The sequence below is a fragment of the Papio anubis genome, chromosome 10 (assembly GCF_008728515.1).
Source record: "Papio anubis isolate 15944 chromosome 10, Panubis1.0, whole genome shotgun sequence".
NCBI lineage: Eukaryota > Metazoa > Chordata > Mammalia > Primates > Cercopithecidae > Papio > Papio anubis.
In genome coordinates this window covers 101,201,624-101,218,301 of record NC_044985.1, presented here as the reverse complement: position 1 = coordinate 101,218,301, position 16,678 = coordinate 101,201,624, and the positions used below count along the sequence as shown (strand labels likewise).

At 40.6% G+C, this 16,678-nt stretch overlaps 1 long non-coding RNA gene across 3 annotated transcripts in view; it reads left to right on the top strand.

Annotated features, from left to right (window-relative positions):
* LOC103876524 overlaps window positions 1–16,678 on the top strand; it is a 106,820-nt gene that overhangs the window by 46,324 nt on the left and 43,818 nt on the right. For 2 of the 3 annotated variants that reach the window (XR_002516443.2, XR_002516444.2), the window contains 5 exons: window positions 3,104–3,269; window positions 9,722–9,815; window positions 10,457–10,555; window positions 10,773–10,843; window positions 11,735–11,938. This is a non-coding gene — a long non-coding RNA (uncharacterized LOC103876524). Of the gene's footprint in view, window positions 1–3,103; window positions 3,270–9,721; window positions 9,816–10,456; window positions 10,556–10,652; window positions 10,844–11,734; window positions 11,939–16,678 lie in introns of all 3 variants that reach the window. The other variant, XR_002516445.2, reaches the window with a different exon arrangement.

The window sequence follows — 16,678 nt, the reverse complement described above, 5'->3', positions numbered from 1 at the left end:
TTTATATTTTATTGCAACCAAGAATTCCAGGGCCATACTGAGAGCCAGGGATGATGGATGCTAAGCTCATTAACCGCCTGCTCAGTTTGTGGACTTGTTCTTGCTGAATCTGTAGTCCAGGTACTGCCAGTTTCTTAGTGTCAGAGCCCTCGTAGAGTTCATTTGTGCATTCTGCATGTGGATATGTGTGTGCATTGACCCAGAGTTTTAAAACGCTTTCTATTTACCTTTTCTATTTACCACATACCCTCTTCCACACTTAAAACTCCACACCTTCTACCACAGCTTTTAGAGTGAGAGCACTGGGTTACAATACATGTTTTCACAGGAATTGAGCATTTAAAGAGGTACTAAAGTGAACATGATGAATTTAAATTCTAGGTAAACAGCTCTCAAAAGCTCTCTCTTCTTTGTGCTTTCCTCGATGATGATATCTGATATTTATTCTGATGACAGAGGACAAACTGAACGGTGTATCACAGTCATCAGTTGATTCACTCTGCACCACTGGTCCCCAGTGGCATTTGGGGGCAATGTGGTATCTTTTTCTTAACTCAGGGCCCTCTTAGTACCTCCTTGTCCCTCTCTGGAGCACCTATGAATCCTTAGGTCCACTGTTCACCCCAGGCAGGCCATGGAGTGCAAGCAGTGCTGCTGGAGGCTTGCCTAGCTGGTCACTTTCCCGCTCCGCTGCTAAACTTTCCGCCCTCACTCAGGCCATGCTGAATATGGCTCTGTGTGAGGCTCCTCCAAGATGCTCCCTGTCTCCCTAAAGATGTGTTTAGCAAACAGTGTCACTGGTCACCTCCTCCAAATATTCTCAGGTTCTTTCCATATCTAGCTGGAAAATGTTCACTATGCCTCCTTCTAATCTTGGGGTTCACCTTAGGAGTGGCGAGATTAGGACATGTAAGTCACATCTCTCTGCTGTATTTCTGTCTTTCTCTCCTGCTCACAGCCCCCTTGGGATACACAGATAGGTTCCCTTTCCACTCTGGTCTTCAGAGTAGGGTGTGTGTACAACATTCCTTTATTTTCTTCCCACCTGCCACGTGATTTGCCCGTCCCTATTTCCTGAGACATGAAGGCAAATAGGGTGCAATGAATGAGAACTTGTTTTCACAGATAAGTGAACATGACTTTTGAAGTGGTTAGAATAACACAGCAATCACATTAGCATACATAGACCCTTGAGGCTGACTGGGAGCCCTGTACAAAAAATAAAAATAAAAAAATAAGAAAGGCTGCTTTCTGGCTGAGAAGGGAAGGGAAGAGTAAGGATTTTCAATAGCATGGGGACACAACTCCACAGGTTCTGCAAGTTTTTCCCTCTGGAAAAGAGGACTCTTGACTTTTCCTGCTTTCTTTTAATTTCAAAACAGCACACACACTTTAGGAGCAATAGCACCATGGATGAGTTTCTTGCCATCACATGAGCAGGATGGCATAATCAAGATGCCCCCAGGAAAGATCCTCCTATTTTTTTCTAATTCAGAAAAAAACAGAAGAATAATATGATACACATATCCCCTGCTCATATTCAAAATGTTCACTTTTTGTCACTTAGGCTTCAGATAGTATATCTCACAGTGAAAGTTGAAAACCATTTTGTTCCTCCTCTCCATCCTAGTCTTGCTTCTTTCTCTCCAGCGATGACCACTGTCAATAATTTGATATATAGTATTCCAGGCCATATTTTTATTAGCTTATTATAGATTTTATGTATCAGACAATAGATGGTATTGCTTTGTAGTTTTAAAATTTTGGCTGAATAATACACTGTATGAATTGTTTTGCAATTTGTTTTCAGTAAACAATATGTTTTTGAACTATATGTTTTCATGCTTATAGATACAGTCCCTTTTTTTTTTTTTTTTTGAGGTGGAGCCTTGCTCTGTCACCCAGGCTGGAGTGCAGTGGCGTGATCTCGGCTCACTTCAACCTCTGCCTCCCAGGTTCAAGCGATTCTCCTCCCTCAACCTCCTGAGTAGCTGGGACTACAGGCACACATCACCATGCCAGGCTAATTTTTGTATTTGTAGTAGAGACAGGATTTCACCATGTTGGCAAGGCTAGTCTTGAACTTCTGGCCTCAGGTGATCCTCCCGCCTTGGCGTCCCAGAGTGCTGGGATTACAGGCATAAGCCACTAAACCTGGCCAGTCCCTTCATTTTAAACTGCATTCAAGTACTCAATTTGTGAATACAAATATCTATTAATTAATGTCTATTAATTCCTCACTTAAAAATAGTCATCGTTTTTCAATATTTTCTCCCAGTGTTTTATTTTTAATAAGAGGAACAATTGGCTCCACCTAATACTTCAATTTCAGCCCAAACTTGGCCAGAAGACATCATTGCCTTAGAGCAGCCTGTTTTCCAGTCGACACTGAACTGCTGTCGACGGGTAGATAGTTGAGAGTCCACATATGCCCCCAAATAGTTGCAGACTGCGTGCTGGGCCTGATTCTGTTCCCTTGTCTGGAAAATGGGATCATAACTGTTTCTATCTCCTTGGGCCGTATGAGGGATTGGTGTTGTGGAGCATGTACCACAGTGTCAAGCAGACAGTAAGTCCCCTGTTCATGCACATACAGTATTTAATGCCTGGTATAGACCTAGACCCCAGCACCTGACTCCCTGGCCAATTGTTTTTCAAAGGCACTCCCTGCCTCTGTTACCATTGTTGGTAAGACCACGTCTCTAAGAGTTAATCATCTGGAAGACAGAAATCCAACCACAAGAAGCAGAGGCAGTAGGCTGTAGAGTTAAGTGGCAGGCTCACAACCCCAAGTGCTGTCAGTACTCACAGCTTCTGCTTACCAGCAGCTGTCTGTACTCTGGATTGTTTTGAGCCTATCTTTGCAGGGCTTGCTGGGGCCTGCCAAGTTCAGCTGCCTGCAGAAGCACAGCTCAGAGCCGTCGCTATAGGCCTATTCCTTGTACAGGTCTGGCCAATCAGAGCTCTGTTACCAGGCAGAGCCTCTCTCCGGCTCTGGTCACTGTCATCCTAGCTGTCCAGACACCCTTTTGCAATTTTTGTTTGAATTGATTTTTTTAAAAGCACCTGATATATACTTTTCTTCTTATTCTTCTCCTTCTAGTCCTCTATTCAAGGCCCACCACAGAGACACAGGAATGGAAGTCAGAATCACAAACAAAGAAACCTCGGTCCAAGAAAGAAAATGATCTTTAAAAAGACCCTCGTTTCATGCTTGCCGATGCTGAGACAATCGGCTCTGGAGGATATTTGGAGACACCAATTAAAAGGTAGTACCATCACCACATATTTAACTTCCACCTCTTTTCCCTCTGCTTCTAGGAGTAGAGAAACCAACAAAACCAACAGGAGAGAGATGGTAAATTTCAAATAATCTGTCCCTCACCCCACCACTATTCCCACATTTCACAAGGGCCCAGCCACAAAGCCAGTGCAACATGACACCAATCATCAGCAGAGTGGAGCTGACAGACCCTGCCTTTCACCTCTTACGGCATATTTGCTCATCTTCTCTCTTCTCCACCCTTCTCTGATAAGAGAAAGGACGAAAGCAAGGCAAGCGCATTCCTGAGCGGGAGCTGCAAGCGCCCAGGCTCATGACTTCTGCGGAGCACACTGGAAGGGGAGAAAAGGAGGAGGGAAGATTGAGAGACCAAGATGGCAGGATAAAATGCTGTGGATGGAAGGGCAGGTTCTCCTGGGGTAGGAAGTATGAGAGGTCAGAGGGTTTGGGATGCCAAAGAACAAGATTGAAAGTTTAATAAGCAACCTTGACCTATCCTATGGCACATCCTAATATGTTAGGAGAGATGTGAGTACAGATTGGAATACCTGTGTACCCATGCTGTTTTGAATTCAGTGATGGTTTGGTGCTGAAACATGCCCCATAGCTTTCTAAGCGTTACACTTACTTATGCTCCATTTTTAAAGCAGTTTTATAAGAACATATGTAAGTAGATCAGTACCATTAAAATGGGGTTAATTTTTTTTTCCAAGTCACAATGGTGTAGGGCAGGTTGTGGTGGGAGGACTAATTGTCCAGAAATCTGGCTAAAGCTAATTATTAAACTGTTTTTGCTAAAAGAAAGGGGGAATTAGGCAGAAAGCCAGTCTACCTTGCTTCAAATGGATTTTCTCTAGAGATCTGATCCTCTCAGTCTCTTCCTTAACCTCTCCTTCTCTTCCCCCTTTCTAGATTATTATCCCAGTGGAAAGGGATTCTTAGTGTTATATAGATAGCAAGCACGATGCAAAAGTGTTGAAGCAAGAGTGTAAAGAATAATTAAAACATCTGGTGGGTTCTAATTTTATTTTTGAAGAACATAGCTTTAAAACAGGTGTAAAATACAAGCCATGGCCCTAAAAGCCAGGGTCTAAAATATATGAGTTAAAAAAATCATGATTCCCACATCTTAAAGTTTTGCAGCTTCTCCCCCTACCCCAAACAAAAATATTCCTTTTAGGAATGAATATTTGATGTGTGAAAGTGACATTTTTTTATATTAGGAATTTTTAAAGGTTCATAATAATCTTTTTCTTAGTCTAAATTCAGGCAAACTTAATACTTTTGATTTTAAAAAGTAAACAGCAGTAAGATCTCATTGTTACAAAATTATGCCTATCAGTATACATTGAGAGATCACAGGAATCATTCTTACATAAAAGTAACAAGGGTGGTCTTAATAATGGAATACTGGAGTGATTTTTTAAACTTTTTTGTACTTTTCAGTTTGAATAATTTTAAAAACAAAACTATATATTGTTTTCCACAGATAGAACGTAAATTTTTTTAAAAGGAAAAGAAATTAGGCAATCAGTCGCTTGAGAAGTAATTGAATATGCCAATTATTAGGTTGGTGCAAAAGTAATGGTGTTTTTTGCCATTAAAAGGAATGACAAAAATCGCAAAGTACTTTTGCACCAACCTAACACTTTTTCCTGTAGGTTTCATGAGGTTTCCTCTGTGTGTGTGTGTGTGTGTGAGAGAGAGAGAGAGAGAGAGAGAGATAGAGAAAGAGTGATAGGGAGAGAGAGAGAAAGAGAGTAGCAGTGCCTCAGTGCATCTGTTCCCAGGAGATATTTTGTGATATCTGAGTTCCAAGGAATGAGGATCAGACAAAAGGGGCAAAAGTAGTAGGAGGAAAAATGGAGATCAGGAAAACTGGCCATGACTCAGCAAAAACACAGTGATATTTTCAGAAACCCAAAGCCTCAAACATTACAAAGTCTCCTATACCCCTTGCTTCTGAATAGAGTTGTCCTGGCCCTCCGCATTTCAGGTGGGCTCCAGCCTAGGCTGGGTAAGCATTGAGAGTGAGGAGGCAGGTGGGTGGATTGTCCCTCAAGGTGTAAGGAGGGGACAAATACCCTGTCTGTGGCTGATTGAACTGGGGAGGACCCGAGGCCGGAAGGTATTCTTAATAGCCAGTATTTCTCAGAAATGCAGCGGAAGTCTCCCAGACAAAGCAGACAGGTTGGCATCCCTTTCTTGAGAGTTAGTAAGAGGGAAAGGAGTGAGGCAGGCCTAGCCAACATACCAGGGACAGTGGTGAAATTTTGAGAATCTGGAGAGTCTGCCAGCTGTGCTTCCCACAGCAGCTTTCAGTGCCTGCCCCTGAAAAGCTGGCATACACCTGGCTGCCAGACCATAAAGGGACATACCTCGAGTGAAGGACCGACTGCCCCTAAATTCACTGCCTCGTGCCAGCTCCTAAGTTACTATAGGGATCTGTGCGGGTCTGGCCCCTCTGCATGGGTCCTGGGACCCTTCAGAAATCTATTCTTGTGCTTGGCATTCCGTCTTATCTTCTCCCTGCTCTGCTGTTAGGTGATGGGTGAACCTATCAACACCCTATCTCATGTCACCAAGTGCTCAGATTCAAAACTGAAATCCAGTTCCTACTAGATCACTAGCCCTCCTCTTTTGCTTCCATTTCTCATAACCTACAAAGAAAAGAAGAAATAGCACATACGAACAAAAGATCCATAAAAAACAGAGGAGAGATTTCCTGGCGTTGGGCTGGGGGTACAGCAGGAAATTGTAGCCACACAAATGACGCTGCATGGACAGAGAGTTACGCATCATGACCCTTGGGTTGAGCAACCCTTATGCAATACCAGGGTGTTAAAGGGCTGGGACTCTCTTGCCCTCTGGTAGGTCAGTTCTTAGCTGTAATATAATTTTACAGATGAAAAATTCCAGAGAGCAATGACTTGCTCTGTGTTACACAGCTAGGCATAAATACAATGTACGGCAGCAACATAGGCCTAGTCCTAATTATTTGACATCCTAACACCTTTCCTTTGTTGTCTGAAGTAGCTTAGCTGAGATGAATGTCCAGTATGTTATTACAGTGGGAAGCCAGGCCAGCAGACTTCATTGTCCTCAGTTCTGTCTCAGTTACACTAAGCTTTCCTACCCCATTACCTGAGTTTTGAGATGTAAAGTGGAAAGACACATTTGGTTGACATTGTACCCAAGACAGAAGGTAGAAATTCGTCATGCTTATGCCTCCCAGGTCTCAGGGTGCCTGATCTGTTTTCTCTCGGCCCAGACTCATCTTCAGGGCCACTTTGTCTTTCTTTCTTCTACACCAAGTATCAACCCAGCCCCTTTGTATATCTCAACAATGATTTAGTGGACACTCTGGCTTACTGATTTTGTTCCATTACAAAATGAGTTTCCTGCCAGGATAGAGGGAGAGATTATATAGACAGACATACATTTACAAAAACAAAAGGAATGTGGAAGGGTGATATGGGGGCAATTTCAAGATGGCAGGACCTTCCTCCAGGCCATGGCAGCTTCTGCCCACAGCCCAGAGAGGCCACTCATATGCTGTGAAAGTAAAGGCATTACCTCATCTCCTTGTCACCACCTGAGTGATCCATGAATGGGTGTTCTCTCCTCACTACAGGTGAACTTGGTCAGGACAAGAAGCTCCAAAGGCTTACTCGATTTCTTTGTTGGTGCTACCCTACTTTACTCTGTCTATTATATAAAGCTGTTTAGCCAGGCCCTTGCTTCATACATTCCATGTCACTGAACAAGAACTCAAATTCTGGTTAGCTGCCACCCCTCCCAAGTCAGTTTTACTTGATGTGCAGTTATGTGCTGAAATATACTGTGTCCTGTAGAAATGAGCAATGTGAGGGAAGGAGATGCAGAAGGAATCGAGTTGCACACTTTGGATCAGATTTGTGAGAGTTATATGGATGAACTGACTTGCCCCAAACTAGATGAAGAAATCCTCCTCTAAAACTCAGCCAAGAGCCTGTTTATAGAGGGCTTCATTGTTTATAATTTCCATGTCAGTGCTTCTCAAATCCTCACTACTCTCTTGTTTTGGCCTTACTAAACTGAGGTGAGCTATGTGGTTCTTGCCCCCGATTTATCAATGTGAAAAGAGAGTCTTTAGGGATTTGACCATAGACAAGTCCCCAGGGGAGTGAGAGGTGGAGGTAAAGTAAGCATCCTGCTTTTCCAGCCTCTTCCCTCTTGACTCCACTGCCTTAAAGCGAGGTGTCTCCAGAAACCACGGTCACCTCCTCTTTGTGAGGCAAACATGAATCTCTCTTGGCCTATTACTCCCAAGGAAAGCAGAATAGGAAAAGACATGTCTTTTGCCTTGCCAGATGGCTTCAGGGTAAAATTCTTCCCCAAACTAAGTGTTAGAGTCCAGTCAACTGTTTCAGGGAGGGCAAGAAGTAACATGGAGAAGTATTTAATCCTCTTTCTTCCCCGAAATTCCATGACATCCAAGCTTGTTGTGAGCAGGCCCTGCCAAGGCAGACAAGATCATTGAGCTGAAATCAAGAGAATGGGTCCTTGGCAGAGCAGACCCTTTTAAGGATGAAGATTGGATGCTGGGGAAATCCTACCAGCCCTTGGCAGTCTGAAGGTTTGAGGTTCCAGACTGGGCTCTCTCATTTTCCATACCTCCTGAGGAGCTGGCTGCATAAGTCATGAAATAAACTGAAGAATCTTGAGCACCATCTAACCCATCTGGGCACCCACAGTGGAAAATTGTGGGAGTAATTTGTTGGGACAGCCCTGGGCTTCTTAAGACCAATGCATATTTTTATGCTTTTCTGCATGCTTTGTACAACTTTTCATTTTGAAAAAAATGAACAGGTCACATGAAGAATGGCTACTTATTCTTCAAATGCTTTGGAGAAGCCAGAGCTTGGGGAACCCAATGAAAGGGAGGGTGAGGGTAACCAAGGAAAATCGCTCTCAGGAGAAGCATGAAGGAGCAGCACATTGGGTCTCAAACCCTGTTAGACTGAATGGTTGGGCATTTTGTGCTGGTTTTTGTGATAGAATTAGCATTAGGACTCTTGAATGAATTCATGGGACAGGATTTATGCTCCTACTTTACACCAAACACTAGAAAGGTAAAAATGAAAAATGAATAAGGGGTGGCTTTTTCACCTAAGGAACGTTTTGCTTGAGAAATCAAAGCTTTGAAAGCACAGAGACTTCTATTTAGGTATTTGTTTCAACTACTTTTTTTCCCGTGCTCTTCCTTACTCTTTTTCCTCTCTTCTGTCTTCCTCTCATCTTTTCTGCAAAGCTCTGTGTGAGTCTTCTAAACACGAGACAGTCCGAGTCATTGTGATTTAACAGATACCGAATGAGCAGCATCCTTACCTGACCCTCAATGCAGGACACTACGAATGGGCTATATGGAGCATTTGGGAAATCTCTTAGCAGAGGCTGATTCTAGAGGATTCACTCTGGGTTGTATCTGGGAAAACTGACTTTGCTTCAGGAGCCTCAAAACTTCATATTGGGACATGCAGGAGAGCAAATCAGAGCAAATATGTTGGAGACTTTCCTGCCTTATCCTGACCAGGAAAGAGCAAAAGGTCTGAGAGCCTGGCTAAGCACATGTGAGCTCCATGGATGCTACATTCTGCAGTGAGCTGTTCTTGACTCCCACATCCCTATTCCAGGTTCTACCCGCCACCCAACTGGCTACTCCTCAGTTTCCCCATTTCTTTTTCCTCTCTCTGCCTCTCAAGCAGCCATCTCTTTCAGATGCTCTGTTCTCCACTCCCTTTTACAAATTATTTCTCAAAGACCTCATCCATTCCCATGGCTTTGATTGTCACCCACAGTAAATGTTGTCTCTCAAATCGGAACCTCTCTCCTGGGTTGCAACCCTAATTGATTATTGGGTGTTGCAACTGAATTTCCTTCTCAAATAAGACACACAGTGTCAATCTCTTGACCTGTTTCCTCTCTGGTTTCTCCCATCTTAGTACATGTCACCAAGATGTACCCAGTCTCCCATGCTAGAAATCTGAGAACATCCTGGACTCTGCCCCTTTTATCACCCTCCTTAAGAGTCACTAATACTATTGATCATGATTCCTAAAACTTAATAGAAATCAGTATCTTGGCTTTCCCACCTGTTTCTTCCACTCTTCAGGCCCATTCATTTCTGTCTGCAACCATAACTCCTAACCATCAAGTGGTCCTCACACCGTGAGATTGTGAATGAATTCCTTCACCTGTCTGTGGTATTTCTTCATCTAAAACAGGAGGACATTGGACTACATCTCTGAGAACGTTTCTAGCTCTGATATTCTTTAATTGGTTAGCTTGCATATATCACAGGCTGTAAAGCAAAAAACTGAGTTTTCTCTCCTTTCACTTATTCCTTGCTTCCCAATAACTTTTTAAATTCTTCTTTCTCCATTTTGCTTTTGATAGAAATGTGGCAGCCCAAGACCCAAGCAAGGATAGGATTTCCCAGACATTCCCGAGGGAGACAATCCCATGTGCTTTCCTTCTGATGTCACATCAGGTAAGGGGGTTGCCTGGGGCTAGAGCTTAAACAGAGTGGGTGTTGTTCTCATTGTTATCATCACTGTTATTGTTTCTAGGCTACTGCTCCATGGCTATGCAGAGGCAGACACTCAGGTGGAAAGTTATAAGACAATTTCCCCCTGTAAATTAATCAGAGGGTGCATATGAACATCTTGTTGTTGCCACTTCACCCCCACTACTGTCTCTTCAGCTAAGACACCAGTTTAATGAGGTGGTTCCTGAGGCTTGGAGTTTCCCTAAAGACTGCGCCTCCTTTGGTGTTGATTTAGAAGCTCCATTGAGGGTACCAAGGGGGAGTGGTGAGATGGCACCCTTGCTGAGAGCTGGGGGTTAGATGGCACCCTTGCTGAGAGCTGGGGAACTCACCATAGTCTTTGAAATAACACTGCCCTCTGTAAGCATGAGGAGTCACCATTCTTTTTGACTTCCCACTGGCTGGGAGGTGATAGGGAAGAGCTAAGACTTCCATTCTGCAGTCCCCTGAAGTTGGTGTTTTGCCTCATATTGTGCAGGAAGTAGGCAGTTTGTCTTCCATGTCTCCTATCACTTTTCTGTATACTAAAAAGATCACTGAGAAATGGCTTGTTTTTTTTTCTTTTGTACACATCATCTTCCTAGAATCTGAAGGCTGCTAGAGAAGGGAGAGGCACATGCAAGTGCATCCCATGCTGATTGTTGTTGAAATACCTGGAAAGAAACTGGCAAAGACTATCCAAGGTATGCTAAGACATGTCCGAACTTACAAAACAGTAGAACCTGAATAGGAATTTGAAGTTGTCTATACTCTCCTCAGCCACACCCTGCTATTTTACAGGTATGAAAAATACAATTTTCAGCAAATTAGTGATGGATACAAAGTATGTGGATGCCCAATCCCGTGTACTTTCCATTACCGTCTGCTTCCTAATTGTGTGTGGATTTCCTTGTTCTTCAGAGCCAAGGAGCATCAACATTTGGCTTCAGAAATGCTGCTAAATCCTGAATAAACAAGAGTGAACAAGCAAGGTAGCATTCAAGGTCTCTTATTCCTAAACCCAGTTGCAATGCTTGTATTAAACCCTGAGCTCCAGGCTGCTTCAGTGCTATTAAACTTCCTCTTTACAAAGAGAGGAGAAAATGTGGGGTATCAGACATATCCCACTCTTCCAAGGCCCCGTGCAGACTCTTAAAAGATGAAAGGGTTTTTGTTTGCGCATATGGATCAAAGAAAGACTTCCTTGAATTTTGGTCAGCAGGGTTTGTTTTAGATCTGTGAAGAGTGGAAGAGGTCTCAATTGAGTGATTTCATGGAAGACTGGGAAGATCTCTTTCCTCACCCAGAATCACTGTTGAGGTGCATTCAACCATTAGAATTCCACTAAGGGTAAAATACTGGGAAATGGCATAGGTTAGGAGTTATTGTACCTAGCTTCCAAGCATGGTTCTGCCCCTGTAATTTGTAACTTCATCTATATGTTCATTTAATTAGGAAAGAAAACAGTCATTGAATTAATATATGTCTTGTACTATTCTGTGTGCTGAGTGTTCAGTGTGAAATAATGCAGTATTTTTATTGGTCTTATAATGTGGTGGGGAAAGCAATAATTCACACATACATATATAATATAATAATACCAATGTTATGAAGGAAGCAAAAATCAAATAAGGCAGTAGAAAGTACCAGACAAGGAGATGTGTTTGTGTAGGGGTGTGTTATAGTGCTTTAAAATAGGTCCACAAACTCTTTCACCCTCTCTTCAAAAGGTGCAGCCTAAGCTACCTCCCCTTGAGTGTGGGCTTGGCTTAGTGACTTTTTCTAGCAAATAGAATAAAGTAGAAGTGATGATGTATGGCTTTCAGGCTGGATAATAAAGCCACTGTGTCTTCTTCCTCTTGTTTTTGGATTGTCTCCTCTAGGGAAATTAGCTGTCATGTGAGGATACTCAAACAGTTTATAAAGAGGTTCATGTGGCAAGGAATGGAGGCCTCCTGCCAACAGCCATGTAAAGGAGCCATCTAGGAAACAGATTCTCCAGCCCCAGTCAGACCTTCAGATAATTACAGCCCCTACCAATATTCTGACTACAGTGGAAGGAAAGACCCTGAACTAGAACCACCCAGGTAAGATAATCCTGGATTCCTGACCTAGAGAAACTCTGAGATAGTATTTGTTGTTTAAAGCCACATCTTTGTGGGATAATGTATTAAGCATAACTAATACATGTGATTAGGGAAGCTTTTAATAAGAGGTTAACAGATTAGCAGAGACCAGAATGAAAAAGGGGAATGAGCCAGGTAAATATATGTGTGAAGAATGCTTAAAGTAGAGGGGATAGAACTGGCATAGGTCCTGTGGTTAGAACAAGCTTCATATTTTTCAAGGAAAATTGCAGGACTTGGAAATGGGCAAGAGATACCCGAGTATCCATTCAGTGGAGGGCTGAGCATTGTCTAGGATATCCTCTGGGGATATCTGATTATATTGAGATGTTTCTCTTTAACTGAATTTCTATTTTCTAAGTTATTTTACTTGTGGAAAACTGACAGTAATGCAAATGATCCTCCTTAAAGAAATATAATGAATTTTGTCTAGTAGAGATGTGACTGAATTCTACCCTGTAGAAAAGAGAGTCCCAAACAATACATTTTAAGCAGCTCTATGGAAATATAATTCGTATACCATACAATTCATCCATTTAAAGCTTAAAATTCAGTTTTGTTCAGTATGTGCACAGGGTTGTACAAACAGCACAACAATCTAATTTTAGACCATTTTATTGTTCCTCCTCATCCCTGCAAAGAAACCCCATCCCCATTAGCAGCTCCTTCTCATTCTTTTTCATGTTTTGCTTTCCCCCATCTTCCAAGCCCTAGGCAACCACTAATCTACCCTCTGTCTCTATAGATTTGCTTATTCTGAAAATTTTATGTAAATGTAAACCTACAGTATGCAGTCTTTCAAAACTGATTTCTGTCACTTAGCATAATGGTTTCAAGGTTCATCTATGCTGTAACATGTATCAATACTTCATTCTTTATTGCCAAATAATATTCAATTGTATAGATAACTATATTTTTGTGGTTTTTTATAGGTAACTATTTTCTCCCATTAGGAGGTTTGCCTTTTTCACTTCTTGATGGTATTATTTGCAAAATAAGAGTTTTTAATTTTAAATCCAATTTATATTATTTCTTTTGTTGCCTGTGCTTTTGATGTTGTATCAAAGACACCATCACTTGACATAAAGCCACAAAGGTTTATTTTTTTGTTTTCTTCTAAGAGTTTTAGTGTTTTAGCTCTTACATTTAGGTTTATGATTCATTTTCAGTTTATGTCTGTATGTGTTATGTGGTAGAGATCCAAATTTATTCTTTCGTATGTGGATGTCCAGATGTCCTTCCACAATTTGTTAAATAGAGTATTCTTTCTTCATTAAATTGTGATTGTACTTTTGTTGAACATCAACTGATTGTAAAAATATGGTTTATTTATGCACTCTCAATTTTGTTTCATTGATCTATACATCTAGCCTTGTGTCAGTACCACACTTTCTTGGTTACTATAGATTTGTAGTAAATTTTGAAACTGGGAAGTTTGAGTTATCTAACATTTTTCTTGTTTCTCAAGATTGTTTTAATTTTTGGGGTCCCTTGCATTTCTAAATTAATTTAAGGACCAATTAGTCATTTCTGCAACAAAAGCAGCTGGTAACTTGATTGGGATAGTTTTGTACTTGTGGGTTAAATTAGGAAGCATGGACATCTTAAAAAATATGAAGTCATCTGATCCATGAACATGGACTATTTTTCTATTCATTAGATCTTTAATTTCCTTCAATGATGTTGGTGTATGTCTTGCACTTATTTTATTAAATGTATTCCTAAGTATTTTGTTCTCTTTAATATTATTATAAACAAAATTGATTTCTTAATTTCATTTTTGAAATTTTACTGAAAATGCATAGAAACCCAGTTATTTTATTTTATTTTAGCATATTGATCTTGTATTCTGCAAACTTACTCAACTCATTTACCAGTTGTAATAGTTTTTCAGTGAAATTGTAAATAGTTTATATATACAAAATCTTGCCATCTGCAAATAGAGATAGTTTTACTTTTTCCTTTTCAACCTTTGACTTTCATTTTCACTTCTTTTTCTTCAATAACTGCCCTGGCTAGACCCTCCATTACAATGTTGAATAGAAGTTGCAAGAATACACATTCTCATCTTAATCCTGATCTTATGGGGAGAGCATTCAGTTGTTTACTATTAAGTATGATATTAGCTGTGGGCTTTCCATAATGATCTTTATCAAGCTGAGAAGGTTCTTTTCTAGTTCTAGTTTGGTGAGCATTTTTATCTTAAAAGGGCGTTGGGCTTTTGTTAGTTTTTTTTTTTCTATGTTCATTGAGAAAGAACATAAGAAAATGGTTTGCCCTTTCTTCTATTAGTATGGTATTTTACATTAAGTAATTTTTTGCTGTTAAACAAACCTTGCATTTCTAGGATAAGTCTCACTTAGCTTTAGTGTATATATGTATTTATATGTTGTTTTATTGAATTTTCTTGTGCTTTGTTGAGTACTTTTGGGTCTATATTCATAAGGGGTAATGATCTGACATTTTGTTTTCTTGTGGTGTCTCTTTGTATGATGACCCAGTAAAATGCTGACTCCAGATAATGAAGTGAGAAGTGTTCCTTGCTCTTGTGTTTTTTGGAAGGGTTTCTGAAGTATTGGTATCAATTTTTCTTTGAATATTTGATGAATTTTAAACTTGCTAATGCAACTGCTTTACTTGTTAAAGATTTATTCATTATTTCTATATTTCTTGAGTAATTTTCTGTAATTTGTGTCTTCTAAAAATTTATCTAACTCAGATACGTTATCTAATTCATTGGTATGTGGTTGTTCATAGCATTCCCTTATGAATTTTTTTATTTATGTAAGGTTGGTAATGATATCTCTTCTTCTATTCTGACTTTATAATTTGAGCCTTCTTTCCTTTTTTTTTTTTTTAATTATTATTCTAACTAAAAGCCTTGTCAATCTTATTGCTCCAAACATTATACTTAGTTTTCCTATTGGATTTTAGCCAGTTTTGCATCTATTAGTAAATTCATGCCAACATTTCTGTTACCCTACATACTTTGTTCTTCACATTCTTTTTTGTAACAATATTAACAGGTTACTAATTCCCTCATTCATTAATGAGGGGAATTTATACTTTTATGAAAGTGATGTTTTTAAACTTTTGAAAATTATACTTTAGCAGAAAATATGAAAAGAAGTAAAGAGCCAGAGAGTCATGGAAAATGAGATGAGAGGGAAAGACAGGGCAGACCACCAAAGACCTTGAAGGCCATGCTAAGGAGATTAGTTTTACTCTGAGTGGGGTGAGAAGCTTTTGTCATCCCCTTAGACAAGTCTTGCCCCTAACTGAGACCTCAGCCATCTGTAATATGTTTCTATGCCTCCTCACAGGGTGACTGTGAAAATAGAATGAGACAGAATGAAATCAAAAATTGCATTGTTATTGTTAGTGCTCAACTGGCTCACCTATGAGGTCAGTTTTCAGGTACTAACAACTTGGCCTAAATTTATTGTTTTCGAATTCCTACCTATTACCAGGATTTCTGAGGGAAGCAGATACAGAGAATTCCAGAAGGCTAAGCCCTGGATTCTGAGAAAGGTAATTTTGTCCAGGAAAATGCTGGTGATTTGTGCATGGATATGGGATATAGTATGATCATTAGATCCCTGAAAGAAAAGGAGACAGGGCTGGAGAGGTCTGAAAGCTCAAAAGGCAAATTTGACCTGTGTCTTCAGAACTCCACATGGAACTAACTCTAGGGGGCTAGAAGGCTAAGGTGATAGAAGGGTAGGGTTGAGGAGCGGACAGACAGATCAAGAGCAATGCTGAACTGCATTTCATGAAGCTGATGGAAGGCCTGAGAACTCAAAGGTTTGAGCTTGAAGAAGAAAGCAAACTACTAGACATGAGCATTTGCAAAGCAGGTTTAAAGCATCAGTGTACTATGATGTTTGAAACTGAGTGACAAAGGCCAAAAGGAAGGATAACACAGTAAACCAGAGAAAAAAGTCCCTTGCACAAATTAACAAGCATTTCTCCTTAGCCTACATCTCAGGGTATTCACAGATGGGAAAATGAATCAAATCAGTATCTCTCTCATTTTATTTTCGTTATTTTTATTTTATTTTGCCCCTGGCTTGACCTAGATCTTAAGTTATTCGTGGAGATTTAAAAATATATTCCAGCACTCAAAATCCTCCCTGGCAAACCTCTGCCAGTTGTATAACGTAAATTTTTGTTGTTTATACTAGCTCCATTTTTCGTGTCTGTGTTTTTCAATAGTCCCTCAGCTTGCCTTTCCCAGAGTTCAGCTAAAGTCCTGGGAAGCAATGGTAACCCTGAGACAACCTCTCAGGCAAGTCTAATGGGCTGAAATAGGTGGCCTCCAAAGAAGGAGAATATACCCAGGGAATGGTCTGAGCACACAGCCCTGGTTATTTGAGATAAAGGAAATCTAAATTACTCTGCTCTCAAGTCTTTTAAAGGGGCTTGGTTTATCAGCCATGACCTGGTACATAGGGCTATAAAGTATGTTCTTCAAAGATTTTCTTGTCTTCCTCGTTCTCTCCTTTCTATTAAGAGTAGAAGTCCTCAGGAAAAGAATCGTATAAACATAAGGGCAGAATTAAGATAAATGCATTTCTTTTCCTTAGGAAATTTTCCATGACGAATGAACAGCACTCTACCCCTTAGCCAGCCAGGTCAAGTGTTGGCTCTTTAAAGAAGATTCACTTTTCTAAAGCTGAGGCTGGGGGTTGGGTCTGGGGA